Source organism: Leptonychotes weddellii, chromosome 8 (genome assembly GCF_054177405.1).
Source record: "Leptonychotes weddellii isolate Sample4059 chromosome 8, ASM5417740v2, whole genome shotgun sequence".
NCBI classification, from domain to species: Eukaryota; Metazoa; Chordata; class Mammalia; order Carnivora; family Phocidae; genus Leptonychotes; species Leptonychotes weddellii.
Window position 1 is genome coordinate 96144304 of NC_138376.1, and position 12260 is coordinate 96156563.

The following is a 12260-nucleotide window of genomic DNA, read 5'->3' on the forward strand; positions in this document are numbered from 1 at the left end:
ACACCAGGATAACAGGACAGTTGTAAGGAAACTGGACATGTGACCATCTATCTCTATTGCATCTTCTAGTTCTAAAATGCCATGATTATATTACATACATTAAAATCAGAAAATAGATCTCAGTTTTTTCTAAAGTCATGGGCTTGCCTTACAATACATCTGCTTAGTGAACACAATGAAACATTTGGAAAAAATTAAGATAAGGATAAGAAATCAAAGACATAGAGGTGAAGGCTTTGAAGTGTGAAGACAGTGCAAGAAGAAAAGATCCACAAATAAACGTTTCTTTCCAAATCTCAGACTCATCTGACAGTTGCCCTCAAAGAAAGGCCCTGCTTTTTCTAACAAGTAAGTGGAAACAAATCCACAGAATAATCTATCCATTTGGGTATAAATGGAAAATCTAATGCCCTCTCGCCTTCTTGTCTCTTCTCTTCCATTTTCAGTTTTCAGTTTCAAACTCACAGAAGCTGATGCTCTGCCCGGTGCCCTGCCTCCTATCCCACAACAAAAAGACTCCTCAGCCTGAATAGGCATGGTCACCATGGTAGCTGGGGGTCATAAACTCCTGAGCTGTGGGCCTTGGCACAATTCCATGCATTATCTGCATCCTGGTGCAAATCAGTCCCTTTATCTAATTAGTAGCCTTACAAATAGCCACCTGCCCCAGAGCTTAACCATTAAAGATGCAATATTGGCTGAATAGCTTGAGACAAGGGGCGAGGATAACAGAAAACTGAAAGCTGATCTTGGTGAGGCCCTGTCTCTCCTGGCTACAGACACCTGCAAGCTCCAGCCCACCCACATAGCAGGAGTTCAAAGGAGTCCAAGAACAAATCGCTTCTGTCTTCTTTTCACAGCTCACCTTGAGTGTCTCCTGATCTACTCGCCTCCCAGAAGCTGGCTTGGTGACCTCTGCCTACAGGACCTGCATGACCATTTCTGCTCAGGTGCCCAGCTGTTCCCTGCTTCAGAGCTTCTTACCTGAAGCATCCTGCCCTGTCTCTTATCTCTAGAACTTGACTAACTGCTCTGATCCTGGTATTTCAGAACTATCTCCTGATTTACTTGAAAGATTGGATCCTTTCTAACCTGTTCAAATGCTAAAACTTTCTTGGATGAATGAGACCTTACTCCAGACTCATATTCTCTGGATGTTTGTTGGGTTCATCTTTTTCTTCCAGTTAAAAATTCTAAGGACAAAAAACAAAATTATTTTTATTCAACATTCCCTAAATAGAAGTATCTTCCTATAGTCATTCTAAAGGTAATGATGAATCTAAACTTTTAAAAGGTTGAAAGGAATGCATTCTGGAAGTGTACACTGTGGCAAATCTGACTTTTGCACCCTGGGCTGAATTTCAGGAATGATATAAAATGCTGGGGATAGAAGGATGGCAGAGGAATCTAGCTACAGTTTCACAGTTGATGCTGTGGTGCCCCATTCAAGTGTTCCATTATGAAAACAAAAGAGGACTCTAATGCAGTATATCTACCCTGAGCTTCTAGAATTGAAACAGACTGAAAAATCACCCAATATTCTCCTTTATTATGGGGAATATTTGTTCCATATGTGCTGAGCAAGTACATGTCTCATTGTAATTTTATTGTCATATAATGATTTCAAAATTTCTTGATTTTTATTATTATACTATGTGTTTATTTATCCAACAGAAACCTCTTAAAGTAGGAAATGATTATCCTCACTATGCTGGCAATGGTCACATATGAAAACTACAGATAAAAACCTAGAGGTAGAAAATGTTTACTAAGTCTTTTCTATTCTTTTGTTAGTGCAAGCTATGATTTCTTTTGTTTTACTATCAGATTAGTCACTCCAGTTTGAAACAATATCAAGCAACAAGGTTTCTCATACATCCTTAGATATGCTAGTCCAGAGGCTAGCACATCTGACTGATACAGTCTTCTTAATATTCAGATATAGTCTATTTTCTTGAAGTTCTTATTATTCTTGTTAATTTATATTGTTAAACAAAATATCTTCAGGATCTCTGAAAAGAAGTCGGTGTTTTAAATCTGTGCAAGCAAAAATGAAGCCAGGCCTACATTCCCTCCCTGCCCACTGTGACTTCCCAGACCATTCCAAGAACAACCAGATTCAATAGTTGTGCTCTGAACCAAAGCCGTAAGGCCATTATTTAGGTTTCCTTTGAAAAAGAGAGAAACTGCAAACTTAAAAACATGAGCTATCTTTGTGAAAATTCCCACTTTTCTTCTCCAGCCCTCTTCTGCTAAGGTTGCCAACTAATCACCACTGTATTCAACACAGTTTGAATAATTCCTCTGTGCATTTGTCTCTTTGGCAACTTATAATTCTTATCTGGTGTCAGTTGTAATTTTACTAAACAACAGCATTCAGAGATTAAGGAGGTGAGGCCTTCCTGGTACATAATTGCCTGTTTAATGTCTAATTTCACTCTAGATGTTGAACTCCATGAGGGAAGGCACAGCTCATTTTTTTATCACCACTCTGTCCCTGTGAATGGATGCTTATAAGAAGGAGAAAGTATGCAATGGCCTCTTTGTTGTTTAGGAACTATAAAGAAAAATAAGTTAAAATTCTATGGCTTTTGGGAATTACAAAGTAGCATTTATATTACCAACAGTCTCTTCATAATATAAACCATATTATCATCAATGAATGAGCAAAAAGAGTATTTGGGCTTCAAAAAGCAATGGAAAATATGTTTGCTGAACCTATGACTCAAAAAATTTAAGGAAAATAAAAATTTCCCAAACAACCATTACATTGAAAAGTTAACCAATTTGAAACTTGTTGAGTTACTCAAAGGAAGGTGTGTTCACCAAAAATGCATTGTTAAGAAACACATGAAATAATCTGTAATTTCTCACTTATGTGGTCTTTGGGAGATAGCTTTTGACTTAAAGATAACCTTCCCAGCTTGAAAATTTTATCATTATCATTAATAAATACAGAATCATTTGTTTTTCTTTCCAGACTGTCTTGTCCTCTTCTGCAAATCCCATAGAGGACACAGTAGAGAAGTCAGGAATGCAAAGGAGGTCTGTGGTTTGGAAATGGCCCAAGACAAACTGAATTTTCCTAAATATGCATTAAACTGTCAGCAAAGAGCACCATGACCCAGAGCTTGAACAAAGGGAAAACCCCATAACCCTCTGAAGTCACTGGTTCTGTGAGTTGTATTAGGGAAAGGGCAGCTAAGCCCCAGTAAAACTTCCTCATGAGTAGAAAACTGGAATTATCTCCCTTTCTCCATCCCAGATTAAGTGTATACTCCCCTCAGCAGCTCAGATTTAAGAGCACTTGCTGGATCTACAGATCCCCACATTTTCTCTGAGACTTGCAATATAGGGTCCTGCCCTCATCCTAAAGGAAGGTTCCAGGAAATTGACATTTAAGATCTGGGATTGCAAGATGGTTGGAACCTGAAGGTAAGCAACTGGCCCCAATTCTTCCTGAAACATCACCTTATAGAGATATCCTAGCCAATGGTGTGGGTGGGAACTCTGGCAGAAACATGGGGGCAGGGAGAAGGGAGGATGAAGACAACCACCTGCTCAAGATTCTCCCATCTCCCCTTATTCTTATTCTGATGTGACTAATTGGGAAAAGAGAAGGTAGAGAAGAACCATCTTCCCTCACATGTTTATTAAGTTCTTATAGAGTAAGTCTCTGGTGACTATATTGATTCATGTGTTTATACCCAAGGAATATGAAACTTAAAATAGCATTATTGATACAGAAAATAAAGAACAGACAAGAGCATAGAGTTAAACAACTTTAATCACCAAGGCTTGTGTCTGCTTAACTAGCTGCATGAATACGAGCAACTTAATTTCTCTAAGAATAATTTCCCCATCTTCTATATGAGGCAGATGAGGCCAAAAGTTTCTATTACTTCCAGCGTTACAGTTATATGATTCTCTGTCCTAGTAATGAATGTCTATAAATGCTACATGTAAGCAGAAAGCATATGCTGTGTGACATTCAATAATAGTAAAGAGGGAATCATGAGGGATGTGTGTCAGTGAGAGTTTGCTGTTCTCTTCCAGTCATCCTGGAGGAATTTACAAAAGAATAAAACATTTTGTAAAAATGTCTGCTTAGCTAAAAGGTACAAACTTCCTAAATATGACTTGTAGCCAAGGTAATAAAATTTAAGGATGGAGTAGAAGCATTAAGGAAATTTTTCCTAGAAAGGAAAAAAAATATATGTATCAGGAGATGGGGAAAATGGACAGAAGTAAACTCATAAGAAGCAGAGAGCTAAAGAGTTTTGAAGTAGAATATGAAGATCTAGACATATTTGAGAAGATATGTCATGGTCAAAATGAAGGACAGAAAAGATGATTCAAGCCCACCTTGACAGATATTTAGAGAAGGCCGCTGGTGGTAAGCATGAATCTAATGATGATAAAGAGGGCAGTAATAATAGCTGCCATTTACTGAGCACTTACTAAATTTTAGAACTCTTTGCTAGAAAATTTATAAATATCTTGTGTAGCTTCTAGAACTCTCTCCAAAGGATACTTGTAATATTCACCTTATAGATAAGTAAACAAAGGCTCAGGAAAAGTGACTTCCCAAGCACAAACCCAGGTCTACCTGCTCTGTTTTCAATAATCATTCCTGTTTGCCCATGAACAGAAAGCCCCTCTAGGGCTTTGGACAAATCTAAGGTTTTGGGCAATCAAAATTATTAAGAAAGAAAAGCAATCAGAGGTAACCATTGATAGATCAGATGGAACTATTTCTCCTTGAACAAAGGGACGGTGTCTTCTTTATCTGCTTGTTCCCTGCACTTAGCCCAGGGTCTGGCACCTTGTGGTAGATGCAGAGATATGCCATCCAGGTGCCCTTTCATGGAAAGACTTGTTGCCCAGCTGCTGGGAGTGCAGTCAGAACTCCAGCTGTTGGTTCCATTTAGTTGGCCTCAGGTGTAGATGGTGATTGCCTCACTTGAGATCATGCCCTTTTCTGGAAGCCTGCATCTTCTACCCAAACAACCAAGGGGAGTGATGTAGGAGGATAAAGAATGGAAGCCAATCTGGGACAAAGCTGATGGGCAGTTTTGACTCCAGAGCTCTGTGACAAATGGACTGAGATTTTGTCAGCCCTGCTTTGCAATTTGACTTCTCCCTTGGTCCAGTTCTGCTGCCACCTATTCTTTTCATAGCTGTTGGTCCCTGATAAAGACCTTGTACTCCAATTCCATTTCAGCAGCTGCTTCCAGAGAACATAACTTGGAATACACCCACTATGTACTCAATAAATGTCTGACAACTGAAGGGATGACCGAAGTAGTAAGAGTTAAGGAGCATTTTTAAAGATTCTTTTCCCCACCAAAAAATGTTCTCATTATCTGGTGACTGAGATTCTCCAATTAGAAGTTATTCCTTTGTCTTAGTGTTTCTGCCCTTGTAAATACTCATGAGGTAAATAGCATATTGAACTTATTGTACACTTACACCATAATGTAAAGAAAGTCCTGAAAGCACTTTCTGACATTCTGGTAGAAGTGAGAGAGAAAAAGCCTGGGTACACTAATCAAAAAGCATCGACACAAGTGTCTATAAACAAATGGATGGATAAAGAAGATGTGGTATATATATACCACACACACACACACACACACAAACACACACACACTGAATATTACTCAGTCATAAAAAAGATGAGATCTTGCCATATGCAACAACATGGATGGACTTAGAGGGTGTTATGCTGAGTGAAATAAGTCAAAGAAAGACAGATACCATATGATTTCACTTACATGTGGAAACTAAAAAACCAAAGGAATAAACAAACGAAAAGCAGAAACAGACCCATAAATAATACAGAGAACAAACTGATAGTTGCCAGAGGGAAGGGGGATATGAGATGGGCAAAATGGGTGAAGGGGAGTGGGAGATACAGGCTTCCAGTTATGGAATGAATAAGTCATATGGATACAAGGTATGGTCAATGGTACTGTCATAGTGTTGTATGGTGACAGATGGTAGCCATACTTGTGGTGAGCACAGCATAAGGTATAGATTTGTGGAATCACTATGTTGGGCACCTGAAACTAATGTAACATTGCGTGTCAACTATACTTTAATTTAAAAAAAAAAAGAGTATCAAGAACTAAGTGCCTGGATACAATTCTCATTCTACCAACTTCCTAGCTATGCGTCCTTGGACAAATCCCTTAGCCTTATTGTGCCTCAGTTTTTGTATCTATAAAAGGGAAATAATAAATGTAACTACCTCAAAGGGTTGTGAGAATTAAATGAGTTAAAACAGCAAAATATTTTGAGAAGGAAATGACATGAAGTAGAACACTGAATAACTATTAGCTATTTCTAGTACTAAGGTCATACTTTTGCTATTGAGCAGGCCTAGCCATACCTAGACATTAAATATTAAGTTGAAGAAAATGAAGAAGATAAGAAAAAAGTGAGTAAAACAGGATTATACACGTATAACTAATAATACAGTCATATTAATGTAATATTTTTCCATCCCATTCATCTCCAACCCAGCCTGGGATATGGGTTTCTATGAACTCTTTGTATGTATTTTCATTCCTTGTATTACCACCTTACTTTATAACTACCTGTCCTTGTGTCTATTACCACTCTCACCTCTTCATTGTAAGGTACTCAACAGTAAACTATTCCATCTTATTCATCCTTATCTCCCCTTTCCATCCACTCATTCATTTATTTCTCCATTCATTAAACAAATATTATGTGCATTTCATCAGTTTTTTTTTTTTTTTAAATAAAACAAGAAACAAAATTTCTGTTCTCTTGGAGCTTATGTGTTGCCAATTTACACAGCAATAATAAAACAAATATCCAGCATATTATCCAATGAAAGGTATTATAACGAATTACCCAGTGCTGAGCTCAGAGTTGGTTTTCAGTAAATAATTTTTGAATTAATGCATTTATGCAAAAGACAAAAAAAGAGCCAAAAGGCAAATAAAAGACATTTTCATTGTTCTTTCTGCTCAATTCAAAATGGAAGAGCTGTACAGGACACAGATGACTGGGACAGGAGATACTTTTTTTGTCTTCTGCAGCTCAGCCATTCAGAGGTTGAGCAAAGTAAAGCCAACACAGTAGAGCTAGAGAACCATGGAAGTCATTTAAAGGCGAACATTATCTTCTTATGTATGTTACCTTGGTGCTGCTTGATGTGAATTTTCATTCTCACGCATTTTTCACTCCTTTAGTGATAGAAAGATGCCATCATACCAGCAAAATAGAAGCTTAAGCTTTTCAGTAAGTGTCTGTGTTAATTATTATTATCATTATCACTATCATCATCATTATTACAACAGACAAGTATTATCTACCCATTTTAAGTCACCATGGTACCATTGTCACTGCTGTCATCCCCCAGGCTACTTCTCCTTTGTATATTATTGTTTTGAGTACTTCTTTAAGATAAAATGAAAATGGCACGTCCACTTTCATATGCAATGATTTGCCACCTCAAAATCTCTTTGGTCAACTGAAGGAAAATATCCTCTACAACTGAGGATAGTTAAATAATATTAAATTGTTTCAAGATACTTTCAATCTCTTCTTATAAATACTTTGATCTATAGAGGCTTTTCACTTCTCCCTTAATGTCTGTCCTCTAAGAATGGCCTTAAAATCTGAAGACATTTTTTAAAACCACAGTGCATGTGTCTCTATTCAAAAAAATGCTGTCTTGGTGATCACTGATTTGTAATATAGCTTGAAATCGGGCAACGTGATTCCCCCAGCTTTGTTTTTCTTTTTCAACATCTCCTTGGCGATTCGGGGTCTTTTCTGATTCCATACAAACTTTAGGATTGTTTGTTCCAGGACTTTGAAAAATGTCATTGGAATTTTGATCGGGATGGCATTGAAGGTATAGATTGTTCTGGGTAGCATAGACATTTTAACAATGTTTATTCTTCCAATCCATGAGCATGGAATATTTTTCCATCTTTTTGTGTCTTCTTCAATTTCTTTCATGAGTGTTTTGTAGTTCCTAGACTATAGATCCTTTACCTCTTTGGTTAGGTTTATTCCGAGGTATCTTATGGTTTTTGGTGCTATTGTAAATGGAATCGTTTCTTTAATTTCTTGTTACAGATTTGACATTAGATTGTCTTATCCAAAGTAGTTTTTTTACATGTATATGCAAAGTAGATAAAATTGGAAGAAGGAAAAAATCACTCTGAAGACTTTGTGCACCCCCATACTGCTTTGTTCTCCCTGTTGGGATGGTGGCTGGTTATGCTTTTTTGTCATCTTATTCATCCTTAAAATCCTGTCCAACTCCCTAAATCCATTCTCTATCATGACCATACTACCACTCCCCTGCAATTTCCTATCCACCCAATATTCCTTTTCACCAATGCACATTTTTACTCCCCCTTCTGATACCAGGTTTTGAAAGGAGAAAAAATATATTTCTTAACTCTGTACTCTTATTTAAAATCTCGTCCCTCTTCTCCTTGTTCTCACACTCACCATGTCTCCAGCTCACCTCTGACCTCCACACCTCCCCAGCAATTTCATCACTAACTTGGCCTGAGTCAGAGGAATGATTCATGGAATCATAAAATTCAGGGTGGAAGAGACCTTAAAGGTCAGCTAATTCAACCACTCAACTGAGTGGAAAAACCAGCTCTCATTTTCATTCTTTCTTCCCTGACTTTCCAAATGCAATTGCAAACATAAGAACAGTGTCTCTAGTTGTCACAGAACTTCCTGCTTTGTATATCCCTTCTCTCTGGGATAACTTAGGCAGAGTCCTGTCAATAGTAGACAATGGGTTACAGATGAGGAAACCTGCAATCCTCTGAATACTGAGTTGGCCACTCTTTCAAAAAGTTTGAACAAAAGGTGAGCATATTTATTTCACTTACTCCATTTATAACATGAAACAACTGAGTATTATTCCCAGAAGATATAAACAGGTAATCAAAAAAGATATAAAAATGGCCCATAAACATATTAAAATATAATAACTTCATTCATAGTAAATAAATGTCAATTAAGACTACAATGAGATAATATTTATCATATGGCAAAAAATTAAAGCAGGCACTCTCACACATTGCCAGTGGTATGTACAAAACATTTATGGACAGGGATGTGTGATATCTCACAAAATTACATATGTGTCTGCCTTTTGAGCCAGCAATTCCACTTGTAGGAATTTACCCTGAAAATACACCTCCAAAAATACAAAAATATATCTGTACAATATTATTTAGATTATTCACTGCTGTATTGTTTATAATTTTTAAATATTGGAAACCTTTATGCCCATTTATAGGAGAGCAGTTGAATAAACTCTGGTGCATACACACAATGGAGTACCATGCAACTGTAAGAAAGAATAAGATCTATGAACCAATACAGATTGCTCTCCAGGATGTACTCTTAAATAAAGAAAGAAAAATATATCTATATGAAGTTATTTTGGCAAGAAAAGAGAGAGATTTAGAAAATATACATGTATCTACTCATTTGTGCATAAAGAAACAGAGCAGGATAAAACAGAAACCAGTAAGACTGTTGAAAAGAATAAAACAAATGTGGGAAATCATACCACTTTTTATATAATCTTGACTTGTGGAAACGTGAATGCTTCATATACTCAAGAAAACAAGGATGAGGGGGGAAAACTGAAAAAATGAAATATAAACAGAAACAAACAAATGAGCCAAATGAGAGGGAGAACGAACTCAAATAACTTGTAAGTGGAATAGTTGGACTATATCCCTTCAAGCTAAAAACAAAAAGTGTTAACAATTACTGAAGTTCAATCAGTAGAGTTTTCTTTTTCTCATAGACATATAGATTGGCATTTCTGAAACTACTTTCTGCATATTCTAGTATTAAGCAAATAAGTCAATATACTATGGTCAATGGGAGCCAGTTTTCTTGCTGACAAAGAAGAGAATTACAAATGTGGAAAGGAGGAAGGTCTGAATAATCCTGTAGCTTTCCCAGCTCTGTCAGCTGAGATCTAAAAGCAATGACACCCCTTTTCCATTTATAAAACAAAACAGGTTTGGGACAGGGAAAGTACCACTTGGGTGGGAGAAAATAAGAATGATAGGGATATATCAAAAGGATAAAGAAGCCAGCTTGAAGGACTTCTCATTAGTCAAATCTTGGAAATCTGGACATCAAAATGATAAAGACAGTAACTTATATCCTATTGAATAAAATAAGAATCATGAGTCCATAGTGATATGCACACACACACACACACATATACATATATATACACACACATATATACATACATGAGGTAGGAAGAGAAATCTCTTCTTTTTTTAATTTGTCAGAGAGAGAGAGCACAAGCAGGAGATGCTGCAGGCAGAAGGGGAAGCAGGCTCCCCGCTGAGCAAGGAGCCTGATGCGGGACTTGATCCCAGGACTCTGGGATCATGACCTGAGCCAAAGGCAGATGCTTAACTGACTGAGCCACCAAGGCCTCCCAAGAAAGTCCTTCTTTTTTTTTTTAAAAGATTTTATTTATTTGAGAGAGAGAGAATGAGAGAGAGTGAGTACATGAGAGGGGGGAGGGTTAGAGGAAGAAGCAGGCTCCTAGCTGAGCAGGGAGCCCGATGCGGGACTTGATCCAGGGACTCCAGGATCATGAGCTAAGCCAAAGGCAGTCGTTTAACCAACTGAGCCACCCAGGTGCCCGAAAGCCCTTCTTTACAGTGCAAAAGCAACTAGTAAATATAGAAGAAATGATATACAGGGAAAGTCACTGTTTAGCGACTGTCATTGAAATAATTGCTTCAGGCAAGTATCATCAATGGACAGTAAACTAGTATGTATCAATTTGAAGAGCCATCAGTTATCTATATAGTCTCAAAGTTTCTCCCTTAAGATATTTATTAATTACAATGAAAAAAAGTAGTAACGTTATAGTGCAGAATGATGCACTGAAAAGGACACAGCACCTCTCCTAGGTTTTTCCTGCTGAAAATGTATAACCTGAATCTAATCATGAGGAAGCATCAGACAAATTCAAATTAAGGAACATTTTGTAATATAACTGGCTGTGCACTTCAAAATGTCAGTGTCATAAAATATGAAACAAAATTGAAGAACTATTCCAGGTGACAGGAGACTAAACAATGCAATGTGAGATCCAGCAGCTTTTTTTTGTTGCTGTTCTGTTTGGTTGGTTGGTTGGTTGCTTGGTTGGTTGCTTTCTATAAAGAGAATTACTTGGACAATTTGAAAAATCTGTCTGTATATTAAGTAATAATTTATATCAATGTTAATTTCCTGATTTTGATGATTCTATTTGTTATGTAAGGAATCTCCTTGATTTTAGGGTGTACACTTGAAATATTTAGGGGTAAGTTGCATCATATCTGCAACTTTCAATGTTAATCTTTTTGAGAATCTTTTAGGTGAAGGGTATCTTTTGAAATCTTCTTGCAACTTTTCTATAAGTCTGAAAGTATGTTAAAATAAAAACATACAAGAAAAAAAACTATTATCCTTATGTGCTTGATCTCTCCATTACTTATTGAGCATTTATCATGTGCTCTCTCCTCTACTTCATCTTCTGTTCTATTCTACAGCATCTTCCACCCACTCATCCTGGTAACAAAATTGAGAGTTTGGGTAGAGTGGGCAACCTTTGATTCTCCTAACTCTCAGATGTGAAAAACAGATATATTTCCATTTTTGCTCAAAAATCCATCCTTCACACACAGTAGTAGTTGTTATAGGTACATATGTTGCTCTCATTATGTCACCTACCAAAAGTGGCTGCAAGAATATGATGTGGGACATTTGGACCAATTCCAACCCTTTTCTATAAATCTGTTCTAAAGCAAGAATACTCGAACACCTATATAGTAGGTCCAAAGAAGCCTAGGGGAGACTAAAATAGGTACATTTGTACTTTTTAAAATTATCTATACACTTTAAGATGAGTTTGTGTAGTATATTTAAGTTGTGCAACTGTGTGTGACTCATGTGTTCATTTATTCATAAGAAGGCCTTTATGGAAAACTAGTACTTGCCAAGTTTTATGGGTACATTCTATAGATTCCAAAGCTAAAGGAAATGTTCCTGGCACAAAAACAGACACATAAATCAATGGAACAAAATAGAGAGCCCAGAAATGGACCCTCAACTCTATGGTCAACTAATCTTCAACAAAGCAGGAAAGAATGTCCAATGGAAAAAAGACAGTCTCTTCAAAAAATGGTGTTGGGAAAATTGGACAGCCACATGCAGAA

The 12260-nt window shown here is 37.0% G+C and overlaps 1 long non-coding RNA gene across 1 annotated transcript in view; it reads right to left on the reverse strand.

Moving 5' to 3' along the window:
- The window catches only part of LOC115937928 (uncharacterized), a 218425-nt gene that overhangs the window by 181330 nt on the left and 24835 nt on the right, over positions 1 to 12260 (reverse strand). The gene's annotated exons all lie outside the window — the stretch shown is intronic.